This window comes from Corvus kubaryi, unplaced genomic scaffold (assembly GCF_017639235.1).
Source record: "Corvus kubaryi isolate FWS band 111438036 unplaced genomic scaffold, C.kubaryi_AGA036_p1.0 76, whole genome shotgun sequence".
NCBI lineage: Eukaryota > Metazoa > Chordata > Aves > Passeriformes > Corvidae > Corvus > Corvus kubaryi.
In genome coordinates, this window is record NW_024582063.1 from 7243296 (window position 1) to 7266829 (window position 23534).

A 23534-nucleotide genomic window follows, 5' to 3' on the forward strand; every position below is an offset into this window, starting at 1 on the left:
ATTTCTGCCCCTCTCAGTTTTATTTTTATCTTTACAGGTTAAATGTGTGTTACTACAGGAGTAATCCCATTCTAGACCATAAACAACAGAGCAGAAACTGATTCTTTATATTATTTGTACAACATCCTGCACTATTGTAATAAAAATATTTAGTGACAGTAGCACAAATTCTCAGGAACACTCATGCAGTGCAGAACTTTTACATGAAGAGATAAAAATTAAATGTGAAACTTTTTAATCAACTTTGACTTTTCAAAAAAAAAATCCTTCATGAAAAGTGAACATTGATTACATTCTCATTTACAATAAATGTTTGAAGCATTTTAGAACTGATAGCTATCACTGTTTTTCTGTGGCTTTCCATTTCACAGTTTGTGAATTCATAAAGAGAACTGAAAAAGTAAAGAAAAACTTAAAATACAATTTCAAATTCTCTTAATTGAACTGTATCACCTGACCAATGTTTTTTGAGGGATTGGGGATGTCTGTTCAAGAAATCACTCCTAATTTTTAACTGTTTCCTCACAGACCAGGAGGTAGATAGGTTTAAAAATTCCCTAATAAACAGGAAAGTGGTTGTTTCCTAAGGTGTATATATGCAGTGTGAAGAAATGCAGCAAAATGTGGCCTCAGTTGACGTGAGCATACAATATATTGATTTTTACGAAGAAATCTTTTGATTCTTTTCTTTCTTTTAGGGAAATGCACTGTTAAGCTTAGTTAAAAGGGAGAGAGGCAAACCAAATCCTGAGTTGTCTTTAATGCAGCTTTCTGAAGATGGCTTTATAAAACCAGAGAGCAAAAAGCCATTTTAAAGTGATTTGCGAGAAGGGTATATACCTCTACAGAGAAATCTTGGTTTGGGTCATTTGGATTTCTCTCTTTTCCCTGGAAGCAGCTAGTCAAAACTGTCTGTATGCAACTGAAAGATAAAAATTTCAATTAGGTTGAGTGCTGTCATAAGCAGACTACATGAGAAGGTTTGAGATAATATGCATTACATATTGATGTCTATCAGCCCTGAGAACATAGCCATGTTTTATTCCATGCCCCTTTTGTAGGTTTGGCAGCAGTGGCACCCAATAAAGGCCTAATCATATTAATTTATGCCCCTATCAATTATGCATTCAGATTCCCCCGATAGCTTGTCAGGTTTTATTCACTATTTTCTGAAAAATACGCCTATTACAGTTACTGAGCAAATAGGAGGACTGTCAGAAACAGAGATTTAAAGAATAGTACTTAAAAGGGGTGGGTTTCTTTAATTTATAAATCTTGTACTATCTGTCATGCATTTGTTAGTTTTAAAGGAGGTGACAGTGCAGGGACAGATGTCATGTTAAGGACTTTCTGAAGACAAGGAGAAAAGTCTCCTTAAGAAAGCTCTGTGATTTATTCAACTTTTCGTAGAAGAAAAGTGTTCTGTGGTCTGTAGACGTAGTAAAAATGTAGCATCTTTGCTAGTTTAATATGGGCTTGATTTTGTGTCTCTCAATTGATGTGTATCTAAAGAACTTATCAATTTACAGGGTGAAAATACTTTTGTTTTCTGGTACAGGCAACAGTTTTATAGCCAGCAGTGTGGCAGTGTCTCAAACTGTGTTCTAGATCCAGCTCCATCTTCAGGGTTGTCACAAGTGGCAAATAAGAGACAAAAATAGATGTAGTGAGTAAAGAACCCAAATTGCCCCATTCAGTGACATCTACCAAGGAGCTGTGGAGCACTCTGTGCTAGCAACTTAGAAATGGCCTTGGTGTCACTGTGGGATGCAAGACAAGGTCCAGCCTGTCAGAGCATTCTCCTTTGGAGTTGAAGTGCTCTTTGGAAGAAAATCTCCCAGATTGCTCCACCTACCACTCTTTGGTTCACATTGCTGGGCAATCTCGGAGGTGACAGGACTCCTTTCTGTGGAGCTAACCCAGGCAATAAAAGCTGCAGGACAGGGCAGCATTTTTCAACCAGGAGTGGGCATTCAGAGCAGGATGATGATAGAACTGGTCTGGAGACAGGACCGACTGCTAGTCCTTTCCTGTCAAACCAGTAAAAAGGACTGAGCTTTATCCCCAAAAGTTGGAGATCCTGTTCAAATCATAGGCCCTCAACTTGTTTTCTCAGGTTTACTACAAATATATTTAAAGAAAATAATAGACCTTGGCACTGTCACAATCCTCATTTCTTAATACTTGAAACCTGACTGCTAGTTTCACCTGCTCCCTGTCGCTGACCAAGAGAAGTCCCTCTTTTTCCTCCTTCTGACTGCATCTCCCTCACTCCAAACCTCCACTTCAGCTTCTCCTCCTCTTCCTCATTCACTTCCAACCTCTCCCTCCTAAAGCAGCTAACCTGATTTCACATCCTGTTATACCACTCTCTGTGCTTCCAGGCTTTCCCTCCACCCTTTTTTTAAGAATGTGTTTTTTCACTAAGGCCTTTAAGTGTGGAAAAAAACTTTAGAGAAGGTTAAAAAAAAAAAAAGGGGGGGAGGAAGGAAACCTCAGAAGTGCTAATGTTGCTGTTTTATCTTATCTGATATTCTGTGTGTGGGATTTGCCTCTCTCTGGGTGAGCCCAAAAATGCATTCCTTCTGGTGTAAGTGGGGCTTAAGATGAAGATAGGCTGAGAGAGTTCGGGTTTTTGAGCCTGGAGAAGAGAAGGCTCCAGGGAGACTTTATAGTGTCTTCCAGGTGCTATAAAGGGAACTACAGGACCAGGACAGCTGGAGAGGGATGTTTTTTTCAAGGGTATGTGGAGATAGGACAAAGGGGAACGGCTTTGATCTGAAAGAGAGTAGGGTTAGATTAGATATTGGAAATAAATTCCTTATTGTGAAGGTGGTGAGGCACTGGAACAGGTTGTCCTGGCCTGGAAGTGTGCTAAAGGCAGGTTGGAATGGAGCTCTGAGCAACAGATAAGCATCATCCTTTTGCATGCTTCAGTCCTGGGGAACTCTCAGAGCATCTCGTGCTGTTTTGGAGAAAACCATCTCCCCTTCCTGACAGGAGAGGAAGGTGTGAATGGAGAGGATTTCTTTTGACATCTGTGTTTTCACATTATATAGGAAATAAAAATAAACCCTCAGGTCCCTCCTTGGCAAAGTTCTCTCTGTCTCATATACAGGGGGTAACTGAGGCTACGCTTCTTGTTTTCTTCACCCACTCCTGAGCATGTGCTGCTTTTCAGCGCCGTCCAACCACTTCAGTAATTAATGAAGAATGAACTCTTGCCTATTAACAAACTTGTTCTCCTTCCCCTACAAATTCACCTATCCTTGCAAAGTGCTTCACCTTCACAATAGGCTGTACCTTCCCTTTCCTCTGGCTCTTTGAAGATTTTGCTCTTTGTTCAGTGAAGTTCCCCAGTTCCAGGAACATGTACGGCATTACCTAAATCATCCGGTGTTTATTTTGGTCTGACGGTGTTAATGAGGCTTAGCTATGTTACAGCATTTGAAATCTTTGTAGTATCTTAAACATATTGTATCTTAAAGTATCCCCTTCAGGTATGTAAGTATTATCCAAATCATATAAATGGAGAACTAGAAACAAATGTTCAGGGATTTGCCTGAGGCTGTGCAATAAGTCAGTGTCAGAGCCAAGAGTCAAACCCACCCCTTTGTGGTGAGTCAGCCCACGCTGGCATGGTTTGGTGTGTTCCTACCATGGAAATCAGCCTATTCATTGTGCATAGTACTCATTTCAATCATTTCATAAACTGGCTCTAGTAGTTGCCTTCCCTTTAATAACAACTTTCCCAGAAATGCTTTCGCTTGCCTAACTCCGTGTACTTCCTACACATCGACAGAGGGAGCAGCATATGGTATCCACAGCTTGCATAGTTGCTGGGGTTTCTTGTGTTTTGGGGATTTTTTTCTTAAAAAGGTCAGAAATTAAGCAGAGGGGGCTGTGTTCCTAAAGGGTTATGAAAATTCCCTCTGTCTGCCTTTGAAATTAGAAAGTATCTGGACAACCATTTACTCTGTGCGGTTTAATACCAGTTCATGCTCCATAATTTTCCTTTCTCTACTTTTTAAGAATTCATCAGGGCTCTTATGGAAGGAAATGTGCACGTGAAAAGAAGAAAAACATACAGGGTGAAAATACATTTGAGAACATTTATGCTGGGAGTCAGTAATCCAAAAAGTGATGAAATAGTAAAGTGACAAGACCTGGCCTGAACATCTGAAACTTTGATGATGTTTGGCAGAGAAAATGAGACCTATTAAAGGGTGCCTCTGGGAAGCTTTACCTTGCATGACCAGAACTTCTACACAACATCTCAGTGCACTCGGTGCTTTCACAGGGCTCATGTGAATATGAATGGGTTTGCCAGTACGTTAGTCATCCGCGGGAGTTTAGCCTGCTCTCGGTTCAGATGTGTTTCTGTAACACCTGAGAAGACCTTGTGGTAATGTGCAGTTCAGCCTGACCCTCTGCTCTTGTCTCAGTTCCCTTTTCACAGGATTTTAAGGTATTAGTGGAGTGAAGGATCCTCTCTTCTCTGCTTGCTTTCTCAAACTTCCCCTTTTAAAACTGAAGAGCCTGGGGGTCACTGGTTGGTGTTTAATAACTACCCTAGCAACTTTCTCTCCATCATTGTGCTAGATTTTTATACTTCAGTATATTTGAGTCTTAAGTGTTTTCCTTGATCAGCCTCTGGATTATAGCATACACAGAAAGGATAAAAATTATGTATCTTTTAAACTTCAGAGTCAAAGGCACAGAAAAACATTACTGGATAGAACTGAGATAGTTTACCTCTTCCTAAAAAACTGTAAATACAGCCAGTATCATAAAATGACTTAGAGAAAGCAGAAATGTAGTTAGGTAATAAATTAATCTGTTTGCACAAAAACCAAAGCTGATAACAATATACTCTGGGAGACAAAACAGTTCTTGGTTGGGAAAAAAACAAATACAGAGACCTCTTCAGACAGTCTCTCTTTACTGTGAGCTGTAATCTGTAGTGGGGAATAGAGCTTGTTTGAAAGGCAATTGAAGAACTGCACAGGGAGAAAGCAAAGCAATAGTGCCTCTGCATGTGATTTTAGAAACAGTCAAGCCAGACCTTTTTTCCGTACATCTCATCACCTAAACTATTCAGGCATGATTCACTGGTAAAATCAGAGCTGCTGGTATGTGATACTGCAGTGATTGATCATTTTGACTTCATACCTTAAGGAGAAACGCATGTGGAAAGGTTTAGAGACTAAAAACTTCAGGTTGAAAACATGCTTCATCTCTGTTTCTGGCTGAAGAGAAGTGTGTGATTGCAGTCAGCTGTTTTTCCACATGACTTTTGGGTTTAGGTGATCATGTGAGTGTCTGACAGGCAGAGTCATCAACATATTTTCGATTTATTACTTTCCTGTTGCGAAACAGTGTTTTGTAAAAATGGAGATCCCAATAAAAAGATCTATTTCTATTCTGCTTTCTATTCCTTTGAAAAATAAAAGCAATAATTTAAAAAAAAAAAAAAAAAAAGAGAGGATGTAGGATGGGAGTTCCTCTGCAGAAGTTTTTTTCTGACAGGCGAAGAATACACACAGGTAATACCATGTTCTATTGTTGTTTTAATCGTTAATTTCATACAGTTATTTTAGAGGCCATAATTTCAAACCTGGATTATTCAAGGAGAATACTCACAATAACAATTCACAGAGAAAAAACAAGAACTGATTATAAGGATGAAGAAAGTTATCAACTAGGAGAATATGAAAATTTTCCAAAAATACTATCCAAAAGAGAAGTAATAAGAGAATACTTGGTAAGAATCTACAAGTATATGAAAACTTGAATTCCCAAAGGTTTTAAAAATAACGCAGCTTAGTGTCAAGGTGACAAAAAACCAGTAAATTAGAGAAGCTCATAGAAATCTAAAGTTCCTGAAACTCAAGCCAAAACGTGCTTGAACAGTGAGATTGTTTCAAATATAAAATAATTTTTTAAAGAATTGGAGAAATTATATGGATTGCAGCACTTGTAAGAAAGGGAGTACACTGGCAGATTGAAGTATATTAAAGATGGTGAATGTACTATTCCTCATCTTTACACATTGACCTTGTTTCTGTGTTCAGAAACCATATAGAGAGTTGTTGAGTTGGTCAATAAACTAATCCAGCCATCAATAAAGCACACCTTCTTGTTTATTAATATGTGATTAAAAATGTATATGATAAAAAGATATTGACTGAGCAGAGTTTGGGTGACAAGAACAATTATAGCTTCAAGCCTAATCAGTACATGAGCTGTTTAACCCAGTGAAAGTCAATAGTCTATCTCTGAACAATTACACATTTTGTTTTAAATAAAGTATTTGGATTTTGCTAGTGGTCTCATTTTCTCTTCATGATTTAGACACGAACATAGAAACAGAGAGAAACAGCCAAAAAATAAATCACCCAGTATAATTCCACTTTATGGTCCTTGTATGATAAATTGGTAAGTATGCAGCAAATAGGATTTGTTTTAATTAAAACTTGCTAGCCACAAATAAATTAAACTTGGAATAAGTATGTCTCTTTTTCATTTGTATTACCAGTTGCACTCGTCTTAATCATATTTCTACAATGTCTTAATTTATTTATTCTTAAATATTTCTGTTGTTATTTCAAGTTAAAGTCATAATTTTACTGCATCCAAAGTGTTCCGTCTTGATTTCATTAAAGCAGTTTCTTAAACCTAGTAAGAAATTATAATCAAAAGCCATTCAATTTCTCCTTGAGTGATCTTTAGCTTTTACAAACTTTCCTCACTGCTCAATGAGCACTCCAGAGCAGGATGAGAGACTATTCCATAAAGCAGGATGGCTGATGAAAAGTCAGTAGCAACACAGAAAAGTTTGAGCTGGGTGCATCTTTAAACACCAAAATATTCCAGCATAGTGGGCATTCAGCACAAACTGGTTGCTGGTGAATGGTCGTACATTCCTGAGTGAGAACACAGGGTCACTGGCTTGTCCCCAAAATGTTAACAATTAACCATGGGCCCAAAGCAAGCAGCATCAGATGACTGGGCTATCCACAAGCAGAACTTCTAGTGCTTTCAGCACTGGTTTGTTGTGCCAGCATTCAAGATCCAGTTAAATCAATGGTACTCCACAAAGTGTTTGCAAGTTGTAAATCTTTTAAGTCCCAGATCAGAAGGCTCCTTATCTATTCCATAAGTATCATGTTCATCAAACAGTTATAGTGACTGGCACTTCCACAGACATTTTTCTAACCTGCTAATCATGTCATCTTCTTAATTCCTTTGCAGGAATAAAATGATAAAGACTTCAGAAACCCAGTCTTTTGCCATTAAAGCTAACAAAATTCCCAAATTACTCTTGTCAAATGTGTTTGGTTTAGGTGAATGTAAAATTCACCTTGTTCTTGATTGCTGCTGTAGGAAGTTACTGTTTCATAGGGAAGAACAAATGAACAGAAAGAGAAACGTGCCATTGTGCTCACATACCCTTGAAAATGTTGCCTTCTTAGCAATCAGTGTTGACACTATAAGCACTCATTCCTGAGTACTTTCATATTAATACATCTCTTCTGATCCAACCATAAGAGAGCTAATCATCTTTTCTCCTGACTGAAGGAAGAGTCACTGACTCAAAAAACCAGAGTAAGCCCTCCAGGAGGTCAGTTCCACTTCATTATGGTGCAGTTCCAACATTTGTCCTGGACGTGTCTGCCTCTGATTCTGGCTTGTGAGGAGGTGGCAGACTGGTATAGGCAGACCATTGGTACAATCCCAGTGTGGCACCTGATGGTCAACAAGTGAAGTTTTCAGTTTCTCATGTCTTGTGAAAGAACAGTCACAGAGTCAGCTTTGGTTTGGTGTGTGTCTGGTGGTGTCTGGAGCTTGGGAGAAGCCAGAGAATGATTGTCCAGCCATTGAGGAATTCCTATTTTTAAAATTTTCTCTTTAAATAGATGGTACACTCAGTGCCTCAGGAGTAGGTGTGAGGGTGCAGCAGCTGTGAGTAAAGGGATTGCCCCAAAAGACAAATCAGGTCATCTGAGATAAGAATCTTGCCCCAGGTTGCCTTCAGGAGAAGAGAATTCTGTAGGTGCACAGTGGAGCTTAGGGAAGTCAGCCCCAGCAGCCTGATCACTGTGGAGCTTTCACTGCATAATTTCTCTGCAGGACAAGCCAAGTACGGTAGGAAAGGTCTGAATCTCTTTTATCTGAGGCACTGATATATCTGAGCAATTCCTAACACATTCTAATCTGAAGAAAGAGTTGGATTTGATATCCATCTGTTTCAAGATAAATGAGTGTTTCTCCATCAAGGCTGGGGCAGATATAAACATGCATGGAAGAAAACTTATTCCTGAAGAGAGGATCCAGTGCACTTTCAGATTAATTAACTGTCCCACCACAATAACATACTGACAAACAGTAAAAAAGATACTCGGGGAGGCAAATTTATTAGGCCTAAAAGTCTATTTTTCTGAGTTTAAATTCACCCATCTGCTTATCTTCAAACAGGGTCTGAATACATCATTGCTGATTATAGGCTCTGTTCCAGTCCATTACTTGATTCAGTCACATGCTTAAAAATACTAGTTTAATTAAGATTGTTGGTACATTTATGACTCTGAATATGTGTACTGCTGTTCTTTATTCTTCCACTGAATAAAACAGTTTAATTAATTTTAGATTTTGTTTATTTGTAATGCTCATTCTCAGCTTTTCAAATGAATACTCTAGCATTAACTGTATGATTCTCAGTATTTAGGACAAGCTCACCTGCAAAGCAAATGCCCAAGGTGGGTTGATTTATTGGGAAGGTGAATTAAATAAGTGTGTAGTTACTAAAGAAAAATACATATTTTTCAGGTGCAGAGAACATATGAAATCATTAAAATAGGATAGTGTTGAGAGTTTGTATGATGGCTAAGAATTAATTTCTGGTTTTATTCATCTCAGCACCCTTACTTATCAGTGTGTTTGAGCTTCAGCATCAGCCCCCTCCATGCAATTCTACACTTTACCTTCTTCATTGTCATTGCCTTTTGTCCATGCAGAAGAGGGTGGCTTACCGGGCTTTCTGCACACTCTTGTCTTCCATGTTCTATACAGAACAAAATATTAGTTGTGTCTGTTGCAGTGAATGCATGCTACCTCTGCTTTTACAGGAGCTTCCCTTAAATAGTGAGAACTCAAATACACAGAATCTTCATTCCTGTTATTGTCAATACATTTTATAATGGATATTTAGTTTAAAAGCAATTCCATTTTTTGAAGGGAAAGCTGATCTGAAAACTTATTAAGAGTCAAAAATAATAGCTGCCTGTTCTCAGCATTTACCACTTCTCTGACTTCTCTGCTAAGTGTCACAACTAAGCCTGCATATGCTCATCAACCTCAGAAAGGTGGAGTAACCCTGGGGGGTGGGGAAAAGGGAAAAACTACCCCAGGAATGTAGTTTAGACACTGTAGCTCTTCTCAATAAGTTGAGCTTGGTGCGAGACCAGTGCTCATCTGCCTGTAGTGGGGTGGCTCTTGCCTCTACGAAGTTAGACTTGGCTTGTTTTTACCTCTTTGCAAACCTTCCCCACGAGTGAGGCCACAGAGCAGGCCCAGAATATCTTCCTCATCTTAAATTTAGCTTCACAGACAACTCTGCTTTTCTTTTCCTATGTATTGGTGGTATGGGTGAGTGAGTGTGGAGTTCTTGAACACGTGTGACAAGGATGGACCAGCCACTGCTAGTGGAAACGCCATCCTCGTACCCAGAAAATCACAATAAACTTTCATTTCACTCCTCTCTCTAAACTCACACTGGGAGTGTTGAAGTTAGTTATCATTGGTGTATTTATGAATAAACCCTTTCTCTTTGAACGTGTCTCTATGAAATATTGCAGTGCTATTGCAGTGAGTGCTAAACTTACATTCGAATGATTTATTGTCACCACCCCTCCCTACTGTTGTTTTGGGGCCTTTTGCATTACATAGAAATACAGTCAGATTACTGTACATCAAATAGGTACATACTTTTATATAGTGATCTATTCATTCACCATGAGTTATAGCCACCTCAGGGTGGGATGATACAGGGTTATCATCGCAAGCAAGAGTAAAGCTTTATTGACATAAATACCGGGTCTTTGACTTGGTCAGATACACTGAGAAAAGTTTTTTTTTCCCCTATTCTCTTCTATTATTACTGGCCATGGTGAGAGGAATCTTGCTCTGCGAAGAAGGTGATAATGTATATGATATACATACAGCAGGAGATACACTGTTTTCCATCAACATGACTTCTGTACTGCATCTTGAAATTGTTTGTTTTGTCATTATCCATGATAATAGGAGAGAGGTGGATGTCACATCTAAAATTTTGCCTCCGATACAAAATACATCTGCTGTTATCTGGGTCAAATGCAATTCCTAAGCAGCCAGATGGTCACATTTGTGTTGCATAATTAAGATTATATTAGTTGTTCAGTCTTGTAGATTGGTTTAAAAGTGATGGACTTGAAAGCATGCGTTGCTTTGTTAGGAAATCCAAGCACAGTACCTAATGTGAGCAGGAACAAGGCAGAGGCTCTTTTCTCCAGCAGGTCAGCTTTGTCATGCTTGGTTTTGAAATAAGCTCTCTCTTTTATGCACTGGGTACTTCACATATTTGAGGTCTCTAGAAAGCATTAAGCAATTTACTCTCTAACGTTTCAATCAAGCCTGTGGTTTGCTGGAGAAGAAAAGAGTGAGGCTGTGGTGGTAAAGGCAGTGCTGAAGAGGTCTTTGGCTCAGAGGAAATGACACTTTATTTGTTACAAGTTACCACTCAAAATAATGGTGACTGCTGATTGCATCAGGACTCCTGAAGTCATCTTTGTACTCTGCTCTCATGCAGTCTCTATGCTACTAAAAACAGGATGAGTTTTCTCTTTTTACATCTGCATTTATTTATCCTACTTGTTGAAGTTATTGGAGGTACAATTTTACAATGCCACCGTGGTTACTGCTGGGCAAAAAAACCTGATGCTGAACTGCCGGTTTAGTCTGAATGAGAGTCTGCTGCAAAACAAAGTAGGAGTAGCAAATTACTGTCTCACTTACTGTCTTGGATCAGTGAATGAATTTTAATCCATGGCTAAGCAGACAGTTAATTTGACTGTTTCAGTGAGTGCAGCGACTGCTTGACTCCAGGCCAAGGATCCTCCAGCTGAGGTCAGAACCATGTGCCTGGTGAGGGCACTTCTGAACTCTGACTAAAAGAAGAGATTCTGGAGCTCTTCTACATTCTAAAATAGAAAACAGAAATTCAAATGTTTAAGAAGTTTGTTTCCCTGTTGTTTGTTAAAGGGTTGTTAGTGTTAAATCCATCCCCCTGAAATACTTCAGGGACTTTAGTCCAGTTCCAAATGAATAGGTTGCAGTGCTACCCACTAAAAAAGGACTTAAAGATGTGCATATTTGAAGTAAAAAAGTTAGAAAGTACTTGGGCTCTCCTGTTTGGTTGCCCTTTTGCTATTATGCTTAACTTTGGTAGGACAGAGGTGTTAGCTGTGCCATACCTGATCAGCAGATGAGCTGAAATACTGTCTGGAAGGTGGCAACCTGTTACCTGTCATAAGTGCCCAACTCCCTAAAAAGTAAAAAACCCCATTTGTTTAAAAAAAAAAAGTGAGATATTACTAATACCCTTAACTTGCAGTGGGACTGGTTGAAATGGAAAGTCAAGGATAGAAATTTGATAAGGAATGAAAAATCGAATAACCAAGGCAAAAACGTATTTTAATGGAAATTAAAAAGAACAGCAATAACTTAAGGGATAAACCTTGTGTATCCATATAATATTTTATTCACACACACATGAATTAAAAGAGTATTACAGGCTCTATAAACATTTAAAGCCAGTAGGAAGTGAGAGTGAAGGACCAATCCCTTGTGCAGGCGCTTTATCATTACACCATCACGTACTAGGAAATGATGAGAAATTTTCCAGGGAAAAAAAATGTTTTCCTCAAAATTCAGAGAAAAAATGCCAAGAAACAAAGGAAAAGAGACTGTGCAGTAACCAAAAGGCAAGGCACTATGGCATAAACCTGACGTGAAGCATCCCCAGACACAAGTGCTTTCACTGTTACGGACGCGCGCTTTTAGTGTCTTCTGGGTCAGCACCTTATTTCCGCGACCTCTGGTGTCCTGGGCTTGTTCTCTTTTTTCCCCCCTCTCCTCCCTCCTTTTCACAAACAACTTTACAAAGCCTTTGTTTCATCTGCACTTGTGCAGTGAAATATGAACACAATTTGACAGGGCAGTGGGGCTTTTCTGCTTGGTCTTCTTCACAAGCACCCTTTTGCCGTGCAGAGTAGGGCATGGGCAAAGCTTTCTTCAGGAGTTATTTCCAGTGTTAAATGTACCTACATGGGGCCATATCTGGGGCATATAAATCTTAATGTTGTTCTTTTCCTGTTCGTCTCCCCATCACATTATAGCATCTGGGTGCTTCTTTTTTGCAGACTGAAACTGAAGGGATGATACCATCCTATCCTTTTTAATAAATCTCTATTCCAAACAAACGAGATTAAAGTACAAAATGCCTGCTAATTTGGGGTATCCAATTAGAGACATTATCTACTTGATTTTTCAACCTGTTTGGCATTCTACATCACTTGGCCTAGTCCATGCAAAGTCCCATGGATTCAATCTGGGGTAGTGAGTGATTCACTTCAGCTCACCTCCAAAATTTCAATATTGGGCCTCTTGAGGCCCAATTATTGCCTCTTGAGGCAACTTTCCCTAGAGTGTAGAATCTTTGAGGTGACAGGGGGATGGAAGCACACTCAGCAGGTAAAATTCAGCTACCACTCTGCCACAAAGCCCTGCTTTCCCTCCTTGTAATTTGCTACCTTGTACATGAGCTGTACCCAGTTCTGTGATAAATTAGGCAGGAATCCAGTGAATAAAATCTACAAAGTACTGATCTGTTCCCAGAGGAAGGGGTACCTTGCAGGGTTTCATTTCTGCTTCAGGAAATTTGTGGAATATAATCTGTGTGGTCATGTATCCTAATGTATGGAAGCTGAATCGAGGTGCTGTGAACCCCTTAGGTTAGCCATTTCCTTAGCATCCATGATGTTGATGTGGAGGCTAGTGTTGAATAGATAACACATTTCCTGAGTTCAGTGGTTCCATATACACACACAAATTAAAATATGTTTTGAATCATCTCAGAAACACTTCTCTTGAAGGTCAGTTCTTTTTCAGAGTTAGAAAGCAGACTTTATTCCAAATAAAAAGCATTAATTATGTAGCTGAACTGCATCGGCTAAAAACAGTGGAAAACCCCCCCACATTTTGACTGTCAGAGTTTCTACCATGTTTCAAGTGAAATTCAGCCCAGCTACCCTGGACATCCTGCAATTAAGCATCCTTGCTCTTGGCAGACAGCATTAGTTGGTTTTTCTAGCCTTGCCCTCCTATCTCCCCTGCAGGTTCCTCTACAGAACGGTTTCGCTCTGCTCTCTCTGCACAACCTCTGTGTTTCCTTACCTAATCAGTCCCAGGCTCCTGCCTCAAAACACCAGTCCCAGTTTTCTCTCTGGCTGGCTTGGCTGCTCCTTTTGCCTGCTCTGTCACAAGCTGGATGGTTTTTTCCTCTGTGCTGTATTCATGTGGAGACCTTTCTTCCTGACACAACCTTCAAATCACTTGGAGCTTAGGAGAGATAGGATTCCTACCTCTCAGATTCTGTGCCAAAGCTCAGGCTCATGGGGGAAACTTGGAGGTGGGGATTAAAGTGGAAATCTAGCCTCACCCCTGTATCCTTAAGCTTCTGTTTGCAGAGAGGGCCAATCTTTAGTAATGCCTTTTTCCTGGTAGAATAAAAGAAATCATTACTGGCCATCTGTTCATGACACAATTTCTAATATTTGTAAGTTAGACACATTTGGATAAATTTTCAGACAGAGAGGGAAAGGCATATTTTAAATAAAAAAGGTCACATTTTGAGGCTATGCTTCAAAGCCTGAGGGCAGCAGAGCATTTCAAAGGAAAAAAGTTTCCATTTTAGTATGAGCAAAACTGTTTATTTTTCCATAACCTTGTTCTTGGAAATGGACAAATTGTTTTGGCAGGTATTTTCAAAATAATCTGCCCAGTACAGACAGTCAGCATATCAGTTTTCAGCCTAAGTGATGATGTTTTTTCTAAAGCTACATGCAACAGAAAATATGGTCTCTGCTGAGAAACGTTTGCCAACCCCAATACAGGGGATGGCAGTACATCTACCTTAGAATATATATTAGCACAGATTACATTTTCTGAGGATTTCTGATTTTTTTTCAAACAACTACTGCCTCGTGGAAAGGCAGTGACTCTCACTTCCCTATTTTAGAGGCAGAAAAACTAAAATAAGAGGAAAGGAAAATGAAAACTAGGGATAGAATAAAAAAATCCTGGTCTGCTCCTTATTCCCCTATTTATGCACCCATTGGTGCCACCTCTGAGGGGTGTTATTTGTGCAATGGTCCTCTGGTCTGGAGTATTGCAGGTGTTCTTTACACTGCACAGACATGCACGTCACAGATAACATCCCTGGTGTAATTACTGTGATTTAACTCTCTGTGATCGAAAGTTTTGGGGGCCTGTAAGAGAGGGCACAGCGGGTGCAGGAGATATCTTCAAATAATAGTTTAATTCAGCTAAGAGCAAGCAGCCTCCATGCTCAGCTCAGATGAGTACATCAGTATGGTATAAAAAAAACAAATTTTAAGTATTTCTGAGGCATCTGATGAAACTCAGGGTCAAGGCCCTGTGGTAGAGAAAGGTGTGAGGGGAAAGCTGTGACAGGGCTCCACCAAGACAGAGCAGGTTGCTGATGTGACCCACTGGATGATGGCCGCTGGCTTTGCAGTTGCTCCAAGTTCTCTGGCTGGGGTGAATCCCAGCAAAAGCACGGGCCAGAGATGCTGGAGGCCCAAGGTAGACAAGCTGCATGAAAGTTCCTGCCACAGTCTGGCTCACTTGGGAGAGTAAGAAACACAGTTAAGTGTTAACAGTATGTGATGAGATAGCCCCATGCAGACCAAAAGCCTCCACTAAAAACCATCCCACCAGCAACAACAAATTCCTTAGCTGAAACTGCGGCTCTCTTCAGAGGGCAAAAAATGAAAAAAAAAAAAGGAAAGAATTGCCAAAGCAAACTGCTGACTCCTTTTTTCTTATCAAAACACCACAGCATACATCTTAACAGCCTGAAGTAAATCAAATGCGGGACCAGCTGGAACTGGCCAGCTCTTGACCCTCCATTGATATCAGGTATGTGCTGCACTTCTCTGGCAGATTAAATTGTGATCTCAGGTAACTCAGAGCCCCTAAAATTTTCAGTACGGCTGTTAGGACAAGGCTGAAGGTTTTCTTTGGAAAGAGTCACCACTAAAAAATGTTGGAGTTCTTCCCACTAGACGGAGATACTCCATTGCTGATGTCAGATGACTTTGCTCCCTCTATATCTCTTATTTTTAAACTCCCCCACAATGCGACAGTGGGACAAAATTCAAACTTAAGGCCAAAGCCTGCAGGTGTGCATCTGGGTAACTGGCAGTCCCCTTTTGCATGGGGAGCTTCCTCTTGGGGGAATTTGGAAGTGTTCATAGAAATGCATCCCTAAAGAAACCTTTCAGCTCAAGAGAGAAATGGGAGAAGATCTGGGAAAAGTTGCGCAGAGCGCATGGAATTGAGAGCAGCTCACAGACAGCGGCTCTGAGGAGAGTGTGCCCATGTGTGTGATCAATATAACCTATTGCGAAAGACAGCCTCGGTGCTTCTGTGGGGGAAAGAGATTTAGAAAGAAGGTCTTTAATTATTACCTGCAGAGAAGTTAAAGTGTAACTCGGCAGTAACGTACTCCAGTGCCAGTTTTGGGGGGTGGGGGCCGCATCAAGCATCCAGCCTGCCTGAAGTGTGTATGTGAATGGAAAAATTTAAATTCATTTTAAAACTATGTTTAATTTAACCATGAAGGAAGAAAAATAAGACAAAGCGTTGACGAGGCAACAGCAGAGAGAAAAGGAGTTCATCTTTCAGGCTGCTGACCTCTCTTTGTGCTTCGTGTGGGGGAGCTGCCGAACAGGCTCTGGAGCTTGTAGCACCCACGCGTGAGGCTGTGTTCGCCCCTCACTGGTGTTTGTACCACACCTCCCATAGAGCCCAAACCCTCCGCCTTACTGCCACGGCCTTTTCCTCTCACACGCTGCTCAGGGGTTCCGGTCACAGTCCCCCGCCCGCTTGGACCGCCTCCCCCCTTGCCAGGGCCACCGCTGCCCGCGCAGCGTGAGCGGGGCTGCGCGGCGGGCGGGTGCTGAACTTGCGCATCTCCTCGCCCCTTTGGAAGATCACCTCCTCCCTACAAAAAGGGCAACGAGAGCCCTGGGGTATCCAGGGTCACGCTGATACGGCGGTGTATGTGCGTGTATATATATATAGATATATATACTTATTTTTTTAAGGGAGTTTTGCTTCTTCGGCAGGTCAGCGTGCTAATTAAAAGTTGGTCCAGGTTGGTCACTTGCAGTCCCAGATGTGCTATTAACACATAACCAAATTACTATGTTTTTTTAAGGTATCAAAATGCAAAATCTCGATAGAAACCCCATTTCCTTCTTACTATTAACTAGCAGTCGCACAGAGAAAATCATTAGAGCTATAATTAAATATGGGTCTATTTTTGATGGATGTCCTGCAAAATAGCCCCAAAATATGATGTAGTAATTTAATTTTTTTTTTCCTTTGGCACTACAGGTGCTAGCTATGTTTTCCCTCCATTTCCCACACCATGTATATTAAACAGGGAGGCAACATTGCTCTATTGTCGGTGGTGACCCCAGACTTCGCCAGAATATTTTGCTCCTCGGTATAAAATTGTGAAGTGGGTCTCTCTTTCAAAATCTCTATATTGGTTTTTATAATTACCTCGTGGTCTAAACTTTTTCGCAGTCTATCTCTTAAAGGATGAAAAAAAAAAAAAAATCATGAAAGGAAAGGGGGGAAAAAAGACAGAAACAAAGTTAGCTGTATTAACATTTGTGTTTGCCTCATCCAGGCTGTCAGTAACTTTCCCGGGAGCGGGTCCTATGTTTCTATAGGCGCCCTGCTGAGGCGCGCGTCTGCCCCTGCCCGCCTGCCCCGCCTGCAGCTCGGCCTGGCCCCGGCCCCTCGCAGGCCTTGTGCCGCTGCCGCTCAGCCCCCGCCCGGCCGCTCCCCCCCGCGCTCCGCCGCGTCCCCGGGCTCCGGCCCTCGCTTCGCGGAACGCGTGCGCTGCACACGCCGGAGAGTGAGCTGTCGCATTCCAATGGAGAGCTAAATAACTCCCAATGTTATTTATTGCAGACAAAGAAAAAAAAAAAAAAAGAAAGAAAAAATAAGGAAAACAAGCAGATTGCACCCCCCCACCCCCTTTCATCCCCAAGATTTTATTCTTTCTTCTGGATTATTTTCTCCGCGGCCGGTAATACGCAGTTCGCGGCTTTGGTTTGCGTTGCCCTCGGCCGAGGCTGACCCCCGCAGTGCCTCCGGGACAAGCGGCCGCGGCCGGAGACCAGCGCCAGAGGGAGGAACCCGGTGGAGCTCCCGCGGCCGCCAGCCCCGAGCCGACCCCAGAGCCCCGAGCCTGGGCAGGCGCTGGGATTTAAACCCGGCCGGTCTTGCTGTTACCAGGAGCGCGTTTTGTTGGTTTGGGGTTTTGTTTTTCCTTTTTTTTCCCCCCTTTCTCCTTTGTAAGATACGGAAGGTGAATAATGAAATCCCTTTGCTAATAGTTTATGAGCCATGAGATTGGAAATGTGTGCGGACGGACCAGCGCGCCGGGCTGCGCGTCACTCGGGCGCTGTGGGAGCCGGGCGCGGGGAGGAGAGGGATGCCGGGGTCGCCGCTCCGGCAGCGGGAGTCGCCACCGGGGCCGGGGGGGCCGGGGCTGCCCGTGAGGCCGCTGCGTGTCCGCGCGTGGGCCCTTCCCCAGCGGGGCCGCGGGAGGGAGAGCGGCTCAAAGCGAGAGGGCTCGGGGGGCCCTGCCGCACCCCCCGTGCGCTGCCTGACACGGGCTCCTGCGCGGCCCCGCGGGCGGCACAAAGGCAGCGTGAGCCCTGCCCGGCGCTGCCGAGGCTCAGCGGCGGCCGCCTCCGCCGAGGGGCGTGGGGGCGAGCGGGAGCGACCTTTAGAACCAGTTTGGTTCTAACTGGGGGCGCGGCTCTGGCACAGGTGCCGAAAGCCCCTTTCCTCGGCGATCCTGCGGCAGGTCATGTACGCGGGGACGGGGCGGGAGCGGTGCCGCTGCCCCCCTGCCCGCCCGGTACGCGTGTCGGTGCCACCCGCGCCTGTACAGGAGCGGACATTTCCCATCAAGCCTGTGCCACGGGATGTCCGAGGGCATCGCTACCTCCCTGCCGTAAAAACAAACCACTCATCAGCTCCGCTCGGTGTGTGCCATCGAGAGAAGTCGCCGCGGTGCGAACGGGCACCATCTGTCCTGCCATTCCGGGAGACGCAGATATATTTCTTTAGACAGGTCAGCAGTTCTTCCCGGCCAGCCCTGTCAGGCACCTGTCAGGGGAGAAAACCTCTTCATAGCTGCCGCGGTGGGATCCTTATCAGCGGCAGCCCCTCTGCTGACAGGGCCCAGCCTTAAGCTTCCCGCAAATCAATGTCCTCGGGGGACAGGGGGCTGTCGTTATGGGGGGATGCCGAACGTGCCGGTACCGCTCAGACCTCCGACAAAACACGGGAGGGAGGACGGCGGGGGGAGCCGGCCCCGAGGAGCCCGTAGACTGCCCGAGGAAGGCCGGGGTGGGCTCTGGAGCAGGGGGTTCCCCCCGGGCCCCAGCCGTCGGGTCGGCCCCGCTGCCCACGCGCGAAAGGCCGGGCCCCCTGGCACCCCCAAGGACGAGGTTGCAGAGGCGCCCACGCGTGCCCGGGGCTCCGCTGCGCCGGGCGGGACAGCGGCGTGGGGGGACCGCACCGCGGAACCCCCGAAGCCACGTGTTTCGAGGCGCTTTTTCTCGAGTGGGGCCATCGCTCCGTGGCTGACCCAAAGCCCCAGTCACACACTTCGTCCCTACCAAAGTACCGCCTTCTTCCCTCCTCCCCCCCCCAATAATTCCGACCTGTTTTCTTTCTGTTCCTCACTTGCTTTCAAAATGAGGGCACGTTCAGGGAAGCCTGCCCGCCCGCCTCCTGCATTTCCACGCGGTATCGCGTGGACATCTTCCCCCCCACCGCCGCAAAAAAAAAAAAAAAAAAAGAAAACCAAACCAACAACAGGCACCACCACCAAAAGAAAAAACCTCAAACGCGCCGTGTGTTCCCAACTTGGAGTTAAAGTCGGTGCTAACACGGGTCAGTTCCTGCCCCTAGCTGGGAAGGCAGGGAGGAGGATGTAACGTATAGGTAACGTATAGGTTGGTGGGGGGTGGCGATGGGGGGAGGAACAAAAACAACCCCCAAAATAAACAAACAAACAAATCTCGCACACGATCACAATAAAGTGAAATTCCTTTCTACACACCCACAACTTTAGCTCTGTCTGCTGCCTGGGGGGTTTTAATCTTGCAAAGAGAAAGGGGGGCTCCCTGCGCAAAATTACGCCTTCTTCTCTCATTTGTTAGCTGATTCCATCAAAAAGTTCGCTATTTATAGGCTACACACACGAACCTGGAGTAATACAAACCCTCCCGTGTTGTTGCCCTCGCAAAGTGGCCGGTCCTGAAGCATCTGATCGGGTTTGTGTGTGCGCGCGAGTGAGAGCGAGCCACGCAGAGAGCGCTGCCATCCAAAGGGGGAAAGAAGAGCTCAAGCTGAGAGACTTATTAATTGCTAAGAGCTGCTCTGCCACCAGCCATGTGAGTACCTAACAATGATCACCTTTTGCACAGATGGTCAGCGATCAGGCACAGACACTCTCCGTCCTTTTCCTCCTCCCTCCCCTTTCTTATTTTTTTATTCCCCTTCTGTATCATTCCCACCCACCTTTCCTTTTTTTTCTTTCCCCCCCCCCCCTTTTTTTTTTCTTTTTAGTTTGAGTTTGCACGGTTTATTCCTCACGAAGAGGAATGAAACGTGGGCGAGCGCGGGGGAGAAAATGTGCCGGCGAAGAGGAAGGAAGGAAGGAGTGGTGAAGGGAGAGGAGGAGGAGGAGGGTTTGTTAAGCGATCGCCTTGTCCCCTGAGTCCGAGCCGGCTGGGAATTAGTAACAGCGAGATAGCGAAGGTTGTATTTCTCTCTCTTCCTCCGCTTTTTTTTTCCTGGAGCGCCCAGACCCCCTGACAATTATTACCTTGGTATCAACGCGGACAACGGGCTGTATTCATCAAACCTCATTTAGGGGAATTGAAAGGGAATTAAATATAAATAAATAAAGAGAGAGAGAGAGCTCGAGATCACGCACGGCTAAGGGGGTTTGATCGCTCCGCGTACAGCGATCACTGTCCGTCAGCTCCCAGCCCTCTGTTCAGGCAGGTAGAAAGCGCCCGGAGGAGCACCCCAGTCCCACGGGCTGAGCGTGCGATTTTGGGGTGAGAAAGAGAGCCCCGACCCCTCGCCCCCGCCGCCCCTTCCCCGGTGAGGGGGCAGCGAGGGGCAACGGGGGGGGGGGGGGGGACGACAGGCAGCGCCTTCCTTCCCCTACGCGAGGTCTCAGCGCTTTGCAGGCAGTGCCAGACCTCGGCGTGGCACAGTGCGTGAAACCAAGCCCCACGCAGCAGGCAGGGCACGGCACGTGGGTTTGGGGAATTGCACAGTTGTTTCGGGAGTGGGCAAAAAATGCACTCTGTGATAGGGAACGTGGCTCTCGGAAAGGTAGGTGTCCTGGTTTGTGCAGGAATGCAGGGCTGGGAGACTCCGCGTGGAAAGGGGGTGAGTGTGGAGAGAGAAAGGGAATTTGTTTCCAGCGTGGAGAGGCGCTTTTCTAACCCAACACTCGAGCTCCAATCACACACTCTGAGGTTAGCGTAGCATTAAATTAACAGGGTCGGGGTTATCCAGGGCATTACACCGCGTGCCCGCGATGTAACCTCTGCTCATTTATACACAAAGAAGAGGGAGAGACGGAGTTACATCTGGAAAGCCAAAGAGCACGGTGAGTATCGGTATTCGCTGCTCTCCCTCCCATGCCTGCGAACAAAGTTCAAAGGCGGCCGGTGCGGGACCGGGGCTGGCTCCTCCGAAGCCCCCCGCTCCCTATGGAGGCGGCAGCGCAGCCGCCTTTGGAGCCAGGACCCCCAGTGCAGCCCCTCTGGGGCGAGCCCTCGCTGAACAGCAAGGAGAACTTGCGGTATCTTGGTTAGAACTTTGCTACTTTACGTAGAGAGGGAAAAAAAAAATAATGAAAAAAATTGACTTGGATGCAGCGCTATTTATAGGTGGCGGTAAAGGCTCCTTTTCAATAAGCAGCCGTGGAAAAGAAACGTCAGAAAACTGGTTGCTTTATTGATCCGAGGTGCTGGATGGTCACAGCCACGCCAACCAGGCTGCAACTACAAAGTCGCGTCTTCTCTCGGGTTAGGCAGCGAGAAAGGGAATAGGATGAGGGTTTTGCTGGCCACTAGCTTGGACACGATTCAATTCCCAAGCACAGGTACAGGGCAAAAGAGTGTGAGATGGAAGACTTTTCCCTTTTCTTTCAGGCACGCACACAATGCGGGGCACCCGCAGGGCTGAAAGTGGGCCAGGGCTACACGGTAGGTATCAGATCACACAAAGCAGAGGAAAGAAATCCAGTTAAAAATACATTAGTTGAAATCAGAGGACGAGCTTGATTATTTTTTTTTTCTTTTAAACAAAGGTGCACGTTAGAACAAGCTGGAAGCACTCCTTGTGCCTGACGGTATCCCCCACGCCCATTGGAAATAAAGCAAGAGGCTTGCTCTTTCTTTACATGTTTTAAACCTTGTTTTAATTAGAATTGCCAAAGTAGGACACCCCGGTGGAAGACGTTTTCAAGTATCCACCTACCTCTCTGCTGTAAGCAGAATTGCTCTCTGCTAAATTGCTTGAAACGCAAAATTCTGCCCCACCCCCAGCTTGGTTTGGCACCTACTCACTTTTTCCCCCCCGAAATTGCAATCGTTTATGAAAGGTTACTCCATTGGGAGGAAAAGAGAAACCCCAAACACCCAGCAGTAATGAGATGAGTGGACTCTCAGAGCCTGGCTTTGCTCTGTACAACAGGCGATGGTTTGGACAGAGAGCGTCCCAAAAAAACTCATGCCTTTTTTTTTTTTTTTTTTTTGAAGTCACAGATTGGGCGTATCCTTACCCTTCTCCTTTAATTTATTTGATTAAATCATAACCAAAACAGACTCATCAGCTTCTCGTATTTCCTCAGCTGTAACCATACGCGAAACCTTTTATATGGAGACAAGTAATTGGCTTTAGTTAACTCAGGGCACAGGCTGCGCCCAAGTTTTCCTCCCGTTCCCAGGGCAGCGTTTCACGCAAAGTTCCAGCTCTGCCTCACGCTCCTCAGTCGCCAGCCTCAGGTTTTTAAACTGTTTATGCCGTTCCCCACCATTCTCTGATTTCTCTAATGAGGGATGCTCACGGCAGCGGCTTGTGGGACGAGGGGGCTCTTCCCCCTCGGGATTTGGGAGCGGCGGGACTGGTTCAGGGAGAGTCCAGCTCGGTTTGAACTCGGAACCCCTCCTGCACTGCGTCCCGCGGCCACCCGCATCCCACCTCGGTACCGGGCTCCCGGATTGTTTGCGCTCCCGTTTACGGGCTAGATATATTTCACCTTCAGGAAAGCGAGGTTCTGTTAGCTCACTTCTATCTTAAATAAAAAAAAAAGAAAGAGGGGGAGGGGGGAAGAAAAACCTCTTAAAGTTTCTTGGGTAAAACTCGGCTTTCTTTTGGTTATTACTCAAATGAAGAACCGCGTCAATTAAGTCCAAATTGGAAATGCCTGCCCGAGAAGAATAATGATAATTCCCTGCCATTCTCTAAGAGGTGGTTGCAGGATGGCACTTAGTGCGTGTGGTCCCTAATGACAGGATTGCTGCCCTGCCCGGTGTTTGGCTCTTCCTGCCCCGCTGGCTTCGCTCTGAGGTCGGGCAGCGAGGTCGGGCAGCGACGCCGGGCACGGTTGTCCTGCCCAAATCTTCCCCCTCTTCCCTTGCACCCTGCCCCCAGCCACACGGGGTTTTCACCTCCCACAGCCAGCACAGTATGACCACACCATGAAAACAGATTTAATTACCCCCACCCCTCGATAGGAGGGCAGGGGCCTCCTAGCAACAGGTAACGAAGGCACCTGCAGCTCTTCAAGGTTATTTAACTGATAGCAGAGGAAGCAGGACGCTGGCCGAAGGGTCGCTTTCGGTAAGACGGGGTGTCAGGGGAGCGGACCATCAAAAAAGGGCTGTACAGTGATACTTTAGCAAAAGTTTAACGTTGCTGCGAGGGGAGAGGGGCCCCCGCAGCGAAAAGGGACGGCTGCTTCGCCTCGGTTTCTTGCTCGCTGTTTTCGAGCTGCCCCCAAAAGCCCCTCAAGCCGCCCGGCGGAGCGGCCCCAGCTCTGGGACCGCGCTGTGGGGTGGACACGT

The 23534-nt window shown here is 44.9% G+C and overlaps 1 long non-coding RNA gene across 2 annotated transcripts; it reads left to right on the forward strand.

Annotated features, from left to right (window-relative positions):
• Positions 1 to 18270: 18270 nt before the first annotated feature.
• Positions 18271 to 22292, forward strand: LOC121675971. Of its 2 annotated transcripts, XR_006020300.1 has the most exons (5): positions 18271 to 18505; positions 19690 to 19835; positions 20011 to 21070; positions 21618 to 21671; positions 21776 to 22292. It is a non-coding gene; the product is annotated as an uncharacterized LOC121675971 (long non-coding RNA). The 2 variants fall into 2 exon arrangements; XR_006020301.1 differs by lacking the exon at positions 20011 to 21070.
• The last annotated feature ends 1242 nt before the right edge of the window (positions 22293 to 23534 follow it).